The 15,654-nt window shown below is 47.9% G+C and overlaps 1 protein-coding gene across 3 annotated transcripts in view; it reads left to right on the top strand.

Annotated features, from left to right (window-relative positions):
• Nucleotides 1–15,654, top strand: part of AGAP1 (ArfGAP with GTPase domain, ankyrin repeat and PH domain 1) — a 507,675-nt gene that overhangs the window by 479,090 nt on the left and 12,931 nt on the right. The gene's annotated exons all lie outside the window — the stretch shown is intronic.

Below are 15,654 nucleotides of genomic sequence, written 5' to 3'. Positions count from 1 at the left end.
AGTTGTGGCTTCCTGAAGAGGAGGGGTCTCCGAGGCCACCTTAAACTTAAACAAGTGTATTCAGTCTTGACGGCCAGCCCTGTGACCTGCTGGCATATTAAAATTTAAATGCACGGTACATTCATTCATTTCACGCTGTAAGGATCATTCTGGAATGAATTGTAAGTGGAGGTTTTTCCCTAACATTCCTACTCTGCTGTTGGAAACATGGGAGATTCTTGAGAATTGCAAAATAGCCATAATGCAAAGGGGTTCTGCATATTTCTATTCCCTAAAGAAAATGTAACATGCAAAAAAAAAAATCCTTTTTCAGCCATTTTCTTTCAGGAAAAATTCCTGTTTGGATTTAAATGATTGAAACCCTGAAATGGATCTTTCTATTCGTAACTCAAATATCAATTACAAGACTTTGCATCTGCCCGATTCCATTGCAGCCTGGACTGGCCAGTGCTAACACAGAAGGGATAGAAACTCGGGTTCTTTCAGGAGCACACGGTCGGTCCTCGGCTTCAGAACGCTGAAGAGCAAACCAGAAAGTTCCTTTATTGCTGCAGCTCCCCCAGGTGTCTGGATGGATCTGCTGGGGAGGGGAGCCCTCTCCAGGGTGTTTTGTTCCTGTTGAGATGGTTTTCTCTGGTGCCCACCTCTCTTCCCTCAGTTTCCTCACGCAGAGAGCCCCAGGGCCTCCGGGAGCCGTGAGCTGGTCCCGTCACCCACAGGGTCTGGGCTGCAGCCAGGCCTGGGAGGCTCATGACTTCACTTCTTCTTTCTCATTTCTCTCCTCCTCAACTCCAGACAGCCTTCACTGTCAATAAAAAGAAATGCAGCCCCAAAGAGAGCTGGGGACTAGAAGAGGGGTAGGCAGGGTCCCACTGCCTAGGGCATGAGCTGGGCTTCCATGGTGGCCCCTGAGGGCACCCTGTGGCTCTCCTGGCCAGGAGCTGCCCTGCTCCCTGGGCCTCCCCAGGATGTGGCCCAGCCGGTGGTGGCTTTTGTGAAGGCATGCCAGCCCAGGGAGGAGGCTCCTGGGGGGATTGTTTGGGTTGCTGGCGGGGACAATGGTTGTCAGTCAGAGCGTCCTGGCCCTGGGTTCACTGGGCCGGTGGGGTGGGCTGATGGCAGAAACGCTGATCCACTTGTCACCTCTCTGCTGTTACCACAGCCTTGGAGCAGGAGAGGGTCCATTTCATTTACTGCATTTTTAAAAGCTGCCCTAATTTTCCTTCTTGCCCTCATCTTCCTTTTCCTAATGCCCTTTTTTCCTCCTCCTGCTTTGAAACAGGCTCTGACAGTCCGAATGTTGGAAATAATTGGATTCTAAATTCTAATTCATCTGTAAAGTATTCGGTGATTAAATTAGCCTAATAGATATTATTTCTTACTTGACTGCATAATTTTCTCCTGATTGGATCTCAGTGGCACTAACGTGCCCCCCAATTTACTATTGACTTGAAATTCTCGGAAGGCGAGACATAACTCTCTGTCTTCCCCAGTCTGTTTTCCCAGGTTAAAAGTTAAACTGATTTATGTTTAAAGGAGATGGCCTCACTGCTCAGCTGCAGTTGCTCAGTGTATATTATTCTTTAAGAAGAGCAGTGGAAGAAAAATATTATTTTATGTAATTTTGAATCCTCTTTTTTTGTTCAAAAACTGAAAGATATACTGACGTTTTAAAGTCTTTCGGCAGCAATTTGATTGTAGGTTGCATGGGTTTTTTAAATAGTTGGAAATTTTATCCAAGCAAAACTCTGATCGTCACTCATAACACAGACCTTATAAGTGTTGTGAATACACTCAAAAATTTTTTAATGTTCTTAGGGTAAAATTTGAACCAGGGCGTCTTTAGCCACTTATTATAGAGCTGGTCAATTCTTGGTCGGGAATGAGACAGAAAAGGCAGGCAGGCGTGGGGGAAGGGCATGGACCCGGAGTGGCGCATCAGAGGGGCATCCCCTGGCATTTACTCCTCAGCCTCATTTCTTTCTTTCTTTGCATTAATTTAATTTCTTTGAGTATGTGCCTCTCCCCTCCCCCACCCACTGCCCTGCCCCCCTCCCAAAATCTGCAAATAAAATTCCCCGCTCCCTCCCTGGTTCAGTAGCTGGAAACAGCTGGTGGGTTTTGTGTAGCAACTGAACAGTAGGGGAAAAAAGTTTTGGCAAACACTCGGGAAACCCAGGACAGAGGAGGTAGGTAAACTCAGGAAACTGTTTTCATGAGTAAATGAAGGAAACAAAGGCCGCCCAGCAGGAACAGAAGGGACACACACTCCCTCTGAATAGCTCCCTAAAAACGGAGCTGAAAAGGAAGAAGGCCCATTTGCTTCTGGGAATCCAATAAATTGTTTCAGGAAGTGAAAGTCTGTCCAGGCTAATGGAGCTGTGATTGACAGCACTTCTCATTATGGAGCCCATCAGGGGACAGGGCATTCCAGCGTGTTTAGGGGCAGGTGGGAATGAGAGGAAGCCTGAGCCCACGGTGGGGGGAGGGTGGGGGGTGTCATCCTGTGTTCACTGAAAGAGTCTGGGTCCCCCACACTCCCCCTCCAAGAAAAGAGACTCTCGTCTTTCAGGAGCATTTACCTTGTAGATTATGACCTGTCTGTTTCTCATGACTCTACGGAGCCATCTTCCCAAGAGAGCCTGTCCCTGAACCTCAACACACACTTCCCCAGGGACGGCCACTTTTACAGCTTATACCCACCTGCCACCAGTCTGATGTCCTGAACAGGGACCCTTCCATAAGCATGATAGCATGATTACTCAGCATTTGTGAAAGAGTTTTTCTGTTTACATATGGTGCTGTGGATGGTCTGTTAAGGCCAGTAGATGACAGCCAGGGACATACCCACTTTCTTTGTCCATGAAGCACCAAATAAGAGGAAGTTGGCTTCACTTACATTAGACTCACTAATTATTACCACAAGGCTCTAGAATGGGCAGTGAGGGTAGGTGGTAGTCAGAGGTCTTGGAGAGGAGGGGATATTCCGATGGTCCTCTGTGGTTGAGACCTGCCATCTGCTTGAGGGTGTGTGAAGACCCAGAAGACTGTTCGTCCTGTTCTTCTGGGAAGGCACAGAGGAAGGTGACCATGTGTAGTAAGTCAGATTAAACATCAGCGACTGGCACAGCCAGGGGCAGGGAAGGGATGAGGCGTGTTTGGTGCCCCTGGCTCAAGGGACAGGTTATTCAGTTTGTTGTGTGCTGATCTGGCAAAACTCCCCTCTGGGACAGAAAAGACCTCAGTCTCCTTGATGGTCACTTCCAGAAAGGGGGGGACCTTCACCAGGGTGCCTCCCATTTTGAACCTCACCTGCTGCATTCCAGGACACCTGGCCAGAACACTTCTCACCATCCCCAGCCTTGTCAGGTGTCCTTGGTCAGTGGTGTCCTTCCTTAACCTTACTGAGAGGCCACCACTATTTTCACTTCAAAATTGGCAAAAGAAAAGCCTTGTCATGCAGTGCTTTGACGGGTTTAATGCACACTGAAGAAACAGCTAGATGGCTCAGCTCTGCTGGGCAGTGCACAGGCCCATTAAGCTATGACAGCATCTGGAGTTTGGGTCTTGGGTTGCCACTCTCTGTAACCAGCATCTTGGAGAGTAAGACGCTGCAGTAGGCATGTCCGTTGGCTGGCATTTGTAAAAAGTTGTCTTTACTGTTGTGCTGGTGGATGGTAGCTGTATCATGAGGTTGGTACCCCGGTGAATATAACGCTTGTCTCAGTGATTGACAGCCTCTCTGCAAATTTGTAGATGCTCTAACGTTTCCTGATGCATTGTGTGTGCTTAAGCTGCAGGAAACAGTGTTAATTCTTTGTTTAACTACACTTTAATTTTGTAAACTAAATCCAGGACGGTCTACATAGTAAAAGCTGGGATCACCTGGGTTCTCTCAGTTTGTTTCATGCCCCTGAATTACAGCTGCTTATGCCACAAACGTAGCTCTTCTTTCATTCTCACGAGTTTGTTCATCCCTCCTCACTATTCACCTGTGTCCCGGAACCTGCCACAGGATGGTGGGGTACCTGGCTCCTCCTGAGTGCTCAGTTGCTATTTCTCGAAAGCGTGAATACCTAACAGGGCATTAGACGACAATCCGGATTGTAGTAAAGACATACAGGGCTGAAATCAAATTCACCGAACTCACTTCAACTAAGAGAAAGAAAAAGGAAAAAGCAGGTTTGTATGTTTCAAAGCACAGAAGTGGCAGGTACGTCACCGCCCCTCACTTGGAGGGGTAGAAAGAGTAGGAAGGGGTGGGACACCACGCCCAGACAGAAGACATCTGAAAGGGAAGGGTCCAAGCCAGACTGCTCACGTGGGTGGCAGCGGCCGCGTCCAGTTTGTACATTTGTACATGGGTGGCTTTTTTCCAAAGAGCGTGCACTTCAATTGTGATTTTTGTTTTTCCAAAGAACAAAAGTGAAAGTGAGCCCAGTCTATTGCTTTAACAGAAAGAGCAAACTCGCACAGTTCCCCTGGGCAGCTCTGCTGTTCCTTAGAGGATATGTTAACCTCGGGCCTCTCCGTCTCCCGGTTGCCAAGATGCCATCTCTGCTCAAGCAGAGGTCCTTGCAGATGACCGTGTGCTGGAGATAAAGCGCCTGCCGGGCTGCCGGGCACCAGCAGAAGTGTGGAGTCAGACCGAACGTAGGGACGTCAGACGGCTCTCTGACGGCTGCGCCGGCTGCTGTTGATGAGACGCTAAGCCGGAATGAACCTGGTTCCATATTGATTCGTGCGCATCTCACAGCCCTTCTTTACCCCTGCAGAGCAAAGAGGGTTTGCACAGAAGAAAAGGGAGGTTGCTTAACCAGAAAGGCCCTCTGCGAATGTTCGGATTCCTGTACTGCCAGTGTGAATAAGCTGCTCTTCAGACTTGCACGTGGGGGGTGCACCTCGAGAGCGGGCAGTAAAGAGTGCATGCGTGGACCGGTAGCCCGACTGGCACCCCTGCCTCTCCGATGGCTGAGAGGTCTAATTGGCATAGAATGCCCTATAAATTTATTAGCATGCCTCACTTCTCATTGGTGGACTTTCTACTGTTAACCACCAAGAAATTACCAATTTTCAGGAGTTAGTCACTCAAGTCGCACTATAACTAGGTTAGAAAAAATATTCACACTGCTGCTGTTATAAATCAGGCTGCTGCCTGCATAGCAGCTCTCCAGCTGCAAATGAGTCATTGGATGGAGAAGTTTGGGGTGAGTGGAGTTGCTGGGAGGAGCTGGTGTTTACCGGGAAGCCCACCACTCACTCCCCCTCACCCGGCACCCTGAGCCCTTCACAGCCGGGCGACCCGTCCTCGCCTCTCGCCTGCCAGCCTGGCTCCAGCTGCACAGGCCCCGCACGGCTGGGGAGAGATGGCAGTTTTGTGGCCGTTCACGTCCAGGGCTTTGATGTCCATATTGATACATTCAACCCTCGGGCACATCATGCAAAGAGGACGTACCCACCCTCTTATTTCAAGAGCGTAATAGAAATATTCAGGAGCAGACATAATTATTTCAATTACTCTGGTTTTTGAGACGTACACTCAAGAGTCACAAATTAGAAAATAATATTCACATGTTTCTTCTAATTGGTAACAGATTAGAGGCATTTTATCTTTTTAAATAATTTCCAAATGTGCCCCAAAGAGACTGCAAAGGGAGGGAGGGGGTGGGAAAGAGTAGACACCTCGCCAAGCGAGCCAGGGGCCCACGTCGGTGTGCAGGACACCCTCCTCCTGCCGCATGTCTTCAGTTCAGATTTTTGTGTTATTTTCATCACTTTTTGTGTTGAAAGCTAGCAGAGGTGGGGCTTCACGTTTCTGCTGACCAACTTGCAACTCGATCCTTCCTTGTGAGGATCCCTCGTGTGAGCACGTGAGTCGGATGGCTGCATGCCGTCTCCAGCCACGTCTTCTGCACACAGTCTGCATGTCTGTTTTCATTTTATGTCCTGTCTACTTCCAAAAATGCATTTGAAGTCATCTGTGCCTCTCCGCCCCGTCCAGGAGTTTTGGAGGGATGAAGACGGAGGCTGCTGCTAGTTCAGGTGGCTCAGCAGACCGTGGTGTCGTTTAAATGCAGGGAATAACACATCCTTCTAAATCCTAAGGGCCCTTTTTCATATCACAGTGCCTTTTTCATACTGCAATTTGGTTTTGTCAAATACTATTTTTAAAAATTGGTTGCTTCTTGTCTGGAAAGCAGTTCAACAGTTTCTTACAAAACTAAACATGTGACTCCCTTATGCCCCAGCAACTGCAATCTTGGGCATTTATCCCGGGGAAATAAAAACTTAGCTTTGCACAAAAATCTGTGTACAAACATTCTTAGTGGCATCATTCATAACAGCCAAAAACCGGAAACAACTCAGATGTCCCTCAAGGAATAAATAAACAAGTTATAGTGCATCCGTATCGTGGAAAACTACTCAGCAATGAAAAGGAATGAACTGTTGATACACACAACTACTTGGGGGAATCTACAGGAAATTATGTCGAGTGAAAAAAGACAATCCCAAAAGATTACATGGTGTAGGATCCCATTTATGTCACATTGCTGAAATTACAAAATTACAGAGATAGAGAACAGGTTGGTGGTTGTCAGGGGTTAGGGATGGAGAGCATGGGTGGTGAGGAGGTGGGTGTAGTTACAAAAGGGCAGGTAAACCTGTGTTGGAAATGTCCAGGATCTTTGGTGGTAGATGCAGGAACTTACATGCGATAAAATTGCATAGAATTAAATACATGGGCATACAGACACACCCAAATACAAAGGACCACAAGTAAAACTGGGGAACTATAGACAAAACAAGTAGATTGTACCACTATCTTGATTGTGATAATGTACTATAGTTTTTTAAGATGTTACATTTGGAGGAAACTAGGTAAGGGGTATTGGGGATCTCCCTGTATTATCTATTTATTTTATTTTATTATGATTATTTTTTTGAGCTACAGTCTTGCCCTGTCACCTGGGCTAGAGTGCAGTGGTATCAGCCTAGCTCACAGCAACCTCAAACTCCTGGGCTCAAGGGATCCTCCTGCCTCCACCTCCCAAGTAGCTGGGACTACAGGCATGTGCCACCACACCTGGCTAATTTTTCTATTTTTTGTAGAGACAGGTTCTCACTATGTTGCTAAGGCTGAACTCAAACTCCTGGGCTCATGCAATCCTCCCACCTGGGCCTCTTCCCAAAGAGCTAGGATTACAGGCGTGAGCCACCATGCCCAGCCAATTACATGTGACTCTACAATTACTTCAAAAAATTTTACTAAACACTGTAAGTGAAAAAATAAAGCAAAATAAAAGGCAGCTTCACTTAAAAGAATCAGGGCTCCTGGGAGAAAGGACTCGTCCCAGATCTGGCCCGAGGATGCTCAGGCTGGCCCCGGAGCGGCTGCTGTGCCAGGAGGAAAGCACAGAACTGTCAGGGACCAAGGGAGACTCAGCACATGGATGCGGGAGCAGCTCCAAGGGCTCCCGCTGACCAAACCTGGAGCAATTTAAGCTTCAAAGAGAATAATAATCTTGGTAATAGTTTACATGACACATTTAATTTTTAAATGTCCATAGGTCCACAGTGGTACTCCAAAAAGGCAGAGGGGGAGAAGCTCCCTGTTACAGAAAATGTCAACTAATAAGCAGAGAGTTGGAAAATCTCCATCTCACAAGCAAGAATCTAAAAGCTGGCTCAGCCAGTGATCACTGTCGCTGCTGCAGTTCTCGAGGGGAAGGGGCAAGATAGTCACCAGCTCTCACGGTACCAGGTGTGGGTCACTTGGCCATTATGAAGAGAAAAGGTGCCTGGCCAGAGATCCGGCCCGGCGACCGCTGCTTTGTGCACTCAGACGCAGTGGAGGGACAGCCCACAGTCTACCTGCTGACGTGCTACAAGGGAGGCATGTGGCTCCTCTGTAGTAATATCTTCACCCAAATGAAGTCAGATAAACCCAACTGGGGGACATTCTACCATACAAATAGCTTGAACTCTTCCAAATAGCAGTGTACAAAAAGACCAGAAACGGGGTGGGGTTTGGAAGGGACTCGTAGATCGAAGGAGGTAAAACAGACAGGTGGCCAGACGCAGCCTGTGTCCTCAGTGAGTGTCCGGGCTTGGTAGGAAATTTCAGCTCTAGAGCACACTTTTGGATGATTTAGAGAAAACTGAATATGGACCACATATTACTGATGGAAACCAGTCATAATCCCAGAAGATACAATCCCAAATGCTATAACCCCAAATATTGAAATCCTAAAAGATCAAAATCCAGAAAACATAATTCTGGAAAAAAATCTTAAAAATTATTTAAAATATATTTATAAACAGTTTGAAAAGGGGATGTATTTGAGAAACATAAAAACACAACAGAACACTTCATAGGCCACTTTACACAATAAAACAGGCAATAATAACATACATATTTTGCAAGCATAGAAACTCAAGTATACTAATGACAATCATATGAGTATGACAGCTATGAGCAGACAAACCGTATTCATGAAGAAATGGGTCAGAAAAGGAAATACATAAACACATATCACCATGGTTGGTAATTGTGTACACCCAGCTTTGTAACTGCCATCATCTAAAATACCGTGACCAACAACCTAAGTCTTTTGAAAAGATCAAAAACCTCAATAGGTCCAGGGGCAGTGGCAATGTGCCTTTAGTCCTAGCTATTTGGGAGGCTGAGGCAGAAGGATCACTTGAGCCCAGGAGTTCAAGGCCAGCCTAGGCAACATACCAAGATCCTCTCTAAAAAAAAAAAAAAAAAAAAAAAAAAACAAAAAACTTGATGGGCCACCACTGCATATGAAGTCACCCAAAGAACTGAAATCTCAAGAAATTTTATCTTTCACAAATGCAGATGTACAAAAAGGACATCTCTTGATTTATTGAGTCAGTTTCAACATTTTTGCCTGTAATGCTTATACACAAAGTCAACGTTGTGATAATGCACTTGCATGGAGTCACATTTGCAAAAAAATGCATAAAGTGAATTAGAACTCTCTAAAAACCTGTACCCAATTTATACCTCCAGTATTGGAAATGAATTGTAAAAAACAATGCTGTTGATTTAAAACTGTGTGGGGAAAAACTAAAAAAAAAGAAAAAGAAACACCCCCAAAAAACTAAAAAAAATTCAGCATAAGAAAAATGTGTTACAGGGATAGATTATGGACAGTTGCACGGAGATAGTCCGTAAGAGCTGGACAGCTTCATGATTAAGTATATTTTGAAGTCTTACATCACAATGAAAAGCTGCCTTTTTACTTTTAGGATGTGGCTCTCCTTGGAGATTACTGTCACGTTCATTTTCTACATTGCACTGCTATTTTGAAATTCTTCTATGATTTGATATACACCAACATGAGCATTTCCTGCTGAAGTCCATCTTCCGTGCCATGCTTCCATGTTGTTTGGGTATTTGCAAGTCCATTCCACATGCCCTCGTATACAGGGCACAGATTTGGCAGGAACAGCGCTGGTGATCAAACAGTGACATCGTTGTGTGTCTCTCTTCTCCTGCCACGCACGTAATTACTTTTGAACCAGTCAGTAACTTCACTGGCTTCTTCAGGCAAATACTGCTTTAATTCATTAAAAGCTCCTGGAATGCCCGCGCTGGAAGGAATGCCAGTGCAGACAAATGACGCATTTGTAAACTGAGGTTTTTGTCGCTGCCATATTAGGTGGCCGATCCACTCATCTGAATTTTCCAACAAATGCATTGGGCTGAATGGAAAAAACAGACCTTACTGTAACATCTTGAAATTCAGTTTCAGAAGCTGGATCACACCCAATTCCAAAGCTGTCATTATGTTTTGGGAGTTCAGTTGAAATCCATTTTCTTCCACGTTTATAAAGTGCTTCACTTTTTTCAGCATTCAGGGTTGTGGTAGGGATTGTGTCTCTCAGGATTAAGATCCAAACCCACTGTCGATAATAATATTGTGTCAGTTTTAAGTTCCTTGTGTATAATAATGTGGGCCATCAAAATGCTGGCTTGGAACTTCAGAAACACACAGTGGTGTCTGTTTGAGGGAACAAAAGCGTGCTCAGATTCTGAGTTTTTTTAAAAATTGTGGTAAAGTATACACAACTTAAAATTTATCATCTTAGCCATTTTTAAGTGTACAGTTCAGTGGATTAAGTACTTTCACATTGTTGTGCAACCATCACCACCATCCACCTCCAGGACTCTTGAATCTGAAACTCCGTACCTAATACATAGAGCCTCCCCACCAGCCCCCTCCCCTAGACCCTGGCAGCCACTGCTCCGCTTCTGTCTCTGTGGATTTGACTACGTAACTCATATGAGTGGAATCTTACAGTGTTTGTCTTTTTGTGTCTGCCTTACTTCATTAGCATAATGTCCTCAAGGTTTATCCATGCTGTAGCATGTGTCAGAATTTCTTTCCTTTTTAATAAGGCTGAATGGTATTCCATCGTATGGACATACCGCATTTTGTTTCTCCACGCAGCTGTCAGAGCACACTTGGGCGCGTCCATATTTCAGCCATTGTGAATAACGCCGCTGTGAGCATGGATGTGCAAATACCTATTCAAGTGTCTGCTTGCAGTTCTTTCATGTGTATACTTACAGGTGGGGTTGCTGGATCATATGATAATTCCATGTTTAATTATTTGCAGAAACATCATAGTTTTCCCAGATTCTGGATTTTTGATTCATTTAAAATAGTGTTGACTTTCTTGATGAAGTCCTTTTTTCTAAAAACCTTTTTTGAAAGCTTTCAGACATCCTAGTGCTGCAGTCCCCAACCCCTGGGCTTGGGACCACAGCACCAGGACCATGCCAGTCCACGGCCTATTAGGAGCTGGGCCGCACAGCGAGAGGTGAGTGGTGGAGAGTGGGCAAAGCTTCATCTGTATTTACAGCCGCTGCCCATCACTGGCAACACCTCCTGAGCTCCGCCTCCTGTCAGATCAGCGGCAGCATTAGATTCCCATAGGAGTGCAAACCCTACTGTAAACTGTGCATGGAAGGGATCGAGGTTGCAATGAGAACCTAATGCCTGATGATCTGAGGTGGAGCTGAGGCAGTGACGCTAGCACTGAGGGAGTGGCCGCAAATACAGGTTATCATTAGCAGAGAGGTTTGACTGCACAATAAATAAAATGTGCTTGAATCATCCCGAAACCAGCACCCCCCCCATTGCACCCCCAGTCCGTGGAAAAATTTGTCTTCCATTACACAGGTCCCTGGTGCCAAAAAGGCTGGGGACCTCTGCATTACATCATGGGACAGAGAGGAGGGAGCCTGGGCTTAGGACAGGGACTAGCCCCCATCTCTGCTTGGGCAGAACCCTCTCTGCAGGAGTAGGGTGGGCGGGGCTTCTCAGTTAAGTCAGGTTTTAGAATATATTTGGGTGGCTGGTTCTTCATTTTGCCAAGACCATTAAATAAATCATTTACTGTCACCATCATTTCATAAAAGGACATTTTAACATAGAGAAGTCAGGGAGGACATAACATCAGAAGAACTGCCCTACAAATTGAAAATTTTAGCTTTACGAAAACCTCATTACATGGTTTGTGTTTCTGCCATTTCTCAGCCGACTGGCCATAGCTTTGCCACACGATACTTGAAAGCAACTGGGATATCCAGGACCAGCTGGAGGATTTGTGGGGCCCCTGTTCAAGAATTATCAAGAATTTCAAGTTGACAACAACAGGACATTAAAATGAGCTCGAGGCCCTGTGCAACCACGGAGATTGCACGCCCGTGCCTTGGGCTAGCGGACTCCAGAGGCCACTCTGTGCCGGCCTTCTAGGACTCCTTCTCCAAAAAGCTCAGCACAGAGTTTTCATCCTGCATTATCAAAGTCAATGACACTGGGCAAGTTACACTCCGTGTCGATTGTGGAAAATCAAACCTCTGACCATTGTCTGCTTCCTGGTCCCGTCAGTTAGAGGTCTGGTGATTTTAGTGAAAAAATTTCACTCAAGTTGTTGAATAATAATGGTCTCCTTACTCTAGAGCATGAATCTATGTCCTCGCCGTGAGTCATTCGCACGACCAGCTCCGCCACCACACAGCCAGACTTAGAAAAAAGCACCTGATGGACGTGTAGATTTGAGTCCAATATTTTCAACATTTAAGGTTAGCTGAGAAAGACAAACCAGGTATTCATTTGTTAGGTTTTCTCTAAAAAAGGTTTCTGATCTTTCATAAAATTCCAGTTGTCGTTACCTTGGAATGGAATTCCTCTGGGCTGTGTGAATGGCTGCTCAGGGGCCGTTCCCACCGTGAGGATGTGTCAGTCGGGCTGCCGTGCAGGGCTCTACTGCAGGCCTACTCCGTTAGCTTCTGGGTTGGCTGTTTTGGAGATAGGGTCTCGCTCTGTTGCCTGGGCTGCAGTATAGTGGCGTCATTGTAGCTCACCGCAGCCTCAAACTCCTAGGCTCAAGCGATCCTCCCACCTCGGCCTCCCAAAGTGCTAGGATTACAGGCGTGAACCACTGCACCTGGTCTCCCGTTAGCTTTTTTCAACACCTTTCCATGCTTTCACATTTTGAGAAAAGTTAAAATGCAAATTAATTTTAAATGTCATTGCCATTTGCATACACCCCTACCCCCAGTGGCTTTCTCCTCTCACAATCTAAGATCTTGTTTTGTTTGGCCATTGTGACTATTCTAATCCCCTCCCACTCCCAGATTAAAAGGAAAACTATATTAAGAAAATTCCTTATCATTCAAAATCCATAGTTTTTTATGCCTTTAAAAAATAACGTTGCCAAGGACTGTGTGGTCCTTAAAGCCACTTGGCCATTTTTACTGGAAACCGTTGCCCTCTGTGGCCTGCGACCTTCTCTCCCTCCCGGTTAGTGACCAGTCGGCCAGCCCGTCTCTGAGAAGCCGCCAGGTTGTGCGTGGGCCTCTGCAGTCCTCCGTCTCGTCCCTGGCTTCTGCGTGTACAGAGAGGCCTTAGCCGTTCCTCTCCCCGGCGATCAAAGGGCATCGGTGCACTCACGGCGAGGGCATCCGTTTTACAGCATCCCAAGCGGAGGAAAAGGGCCATTTCTCTTCCCTGATCTGTTTATGATGCGATATGTTCCAAAGCCGATCACATCAGCCGCTGTTAGGGTGAACTTAATTCACTGTGATAGGGGCTCTGCCACCGGGGCAGCCGGGAGTGCCACTGCGGTGCCACCGCGCTTCATGCCACATTACGCTGAATCTGGGACCGCCTCACCCCACTAGCTCCGGTGCTCTCTCCCCACACAGAGTTACCGGGATTTATGCTTTGGTTCTCCGCATTTTTCCTAACGTTGAAGTATAGAAACATCCACTGCTTATGGTTAGTGTAGCTTAGCTTAGTTACTGTGCAAACAACATGCTATTTGCTATGAATTCGCAAACTTGACTTACAAAACTAGCTCTGAGCAGAATAATAAAGGCGTCTGTGCTAAAATTCCAAGTGAGTAAAATACGTCTGCAAGTGGAAGATGGTAGGAACGGGGCTTGGAGACACTAAGAGAGCTCGTGAGTGAAGGGGCTGTGACTCTGGCGGCCTTTAAAAATTTCCCTTGTTTTGTCATGTTGGTTTACAATGAATTAGAAAATGGGGAGAAATATTTAAAAATATCTTGGCTGCTTCTGGAATAATCTGGATGTTTTGCCTTCTCTAATAGGATAACCTTTTTTCAAAAGTCATTTTCTTGGAAGTTAGACTTCTAAATTGCTGCAGTCCCCCCAAGCCCCTCCCCACCTCGCACGTGGGCCTGTCCTCCCGGGCCCCTGTCTGCAGGGACAGCTCCTGCTACTGCCCTCGCTCTGACCATGGTGCCCAGGGGATACAGCCCGCTCTGTTCTGAGAGCAGAGGGGTCTCCCACACCACGAACCCCGGCCTCTGTCCCTTTCCGTTCCCAACTCCACCTGCGAAGGTCAGTGTTCGGTCACCCCAGGTGCCAAACTCCATGCTGTTCCCAAGGGCGTGGTGCCACCTGCCCGTCCGAAGCCCCGAGCACCCAGCCCGTGCGTGTGGCCCCAGGAGGACAGCTGTGCTTCCCAGTCCTCCCTGCTCTCGGCCTGTGCAGTCTGACCCAGCTGGTTGGCCCCCTGGCTTCAGCCTTGATCCTTCTTTTTCTCCTCATCCCCCTGTAGGCACCCCCATGCCCTGTGGCTCCTGTCCCCACCCTGCTCGTGTGTTACTCAGGGCTGACCAGGCATCACACCACATGCACGACCTCCTCTGGTCCTCGACATATCCTGAGATGTGGGTGACCTTATCCCCGTTTCTCAGATAAGGAAATCAAGGCCCAGATGCCCGAGATCACCCTGCAGTGCCTGAGGGAGAAATCGAACCTGGGCCTGTGGCAATCAAACACCTTAAGCACTTCCAGTTGCACTGAAGCGGAGGGCCTTGGGCAGTGCCCGCAGGAGCTCTGAGGCAGGGCTTCTGGGGAAGAGGCTTCCCTGCGAGTTTGCCACGTGCCTGCTCCAGCCCCGCCCTGGGGCCTCCGTGACATGATTCCCAACCCGGCCAGTCTGACACGAGCGGGGTGCCAGCTCCCCAAGGCAGTCCAGCCTGCAGCACCCAGGCTGTTCCATCCCCAGGGCCCGAGCTGTGCTCCTGACAGGCTGGGACCTCACTCCGTCAGCCTCACCGGGCGACTCCCCAGCAGGGGTGGATCGGGGCCCTCACCAGTACCTGAGGTGTCTGCCTCTCACAGAATCACCCTCTGCACGCACCCCATCCCTTCTCTGACCATCCCTTCTCTGCCTCCCAGGGGACAGGGCTGTGAGGGTCAGGCCCACCACCAGAATCCCATGAAGCCACCGTACTTTGGCCACTTAGAAACTCCAACTCAGGCCACAAAGATTCAGGCTACAAAGGCTAATGGGGGAGCCCTGGTGGGGCCAGAGCAGAGCCCGTTGGTGCCCGTCTCAGCCGGTACCTGCTGCTCTGCCAGGATCCCACTGCGCCCTGCCCAGCACCGCAGCGTCAGGAGAGGCAGACAGGCCTTCTGGCTGCTGGGCAGGAAGATGCGGCTGCCTCCCCGCCCCCGCGTCTAGGTGAGGGAAGACAGGCTCTCACCTGAGGAACCAGAGATGGGGGCTCGCTTCCTAAGCCCCCAGGCCGGCCGGAAGGTGTCGTCCACCAGGGCCACCTACAAGGAAAAGAAGTTAGAGTCATGCAAAGTGGTTGATTGGTCTGAATGGAGAAGTATAAAAATCCCACTTACCCGTTTTAAAATTAAGAACAGGGCCACACAAACATTCATGATCAACCTCACTTTTAACGTGATAGCCAGGTAAGGGGGAAAGACAGGTGGGGCAGGGAGACTAAGGACAGGGAGGAGGACAGCCTGGCCTTGGCACTTCGTCTCAGTCAGTTCTGGCTGCTGTAACAAGATGCCGTAGGCTGGGTGTCTTGCACAACAGACATGTTTTCCTCACACTTCGGAAGCCTGGGAAGGCCAGGGTCAAGGTGCCGGCTGATCCGCTTCTGGTACGGGCCCCTCGTCCTGGCTCGCAGACAGTGCCTCTTGCCGAATCTTCACGTGGAAGGGAGAGAGATCACCTCTCCTGCGTCTCTTCTTAGAAGGGCACAGATCCCTTCCTGAGGGCTCAGCCCAGGACCCAGTCATCTCCCAAGTCTGCGTCTCCAGGTACCATCACATCAGGGGTT

Source organism: Lemur catta, chromosome 8 (assembly GCF_020740605.2).
Source record: "Lemur catta isolate mLemCat1 chromosome 8, mLemCat1.pri, whole genome shotgun sequence".
Taxonomy (NCBI): Eukaryota; Metazoa; Chordata; class Mammalia; order Primates; family Lemuridae; genus Lemur; species Lemur catta.
Note: the sequence above shows the minus strand (reverse complement) of the source record. Positions and strands in the feature narration are given on the sequence as shown.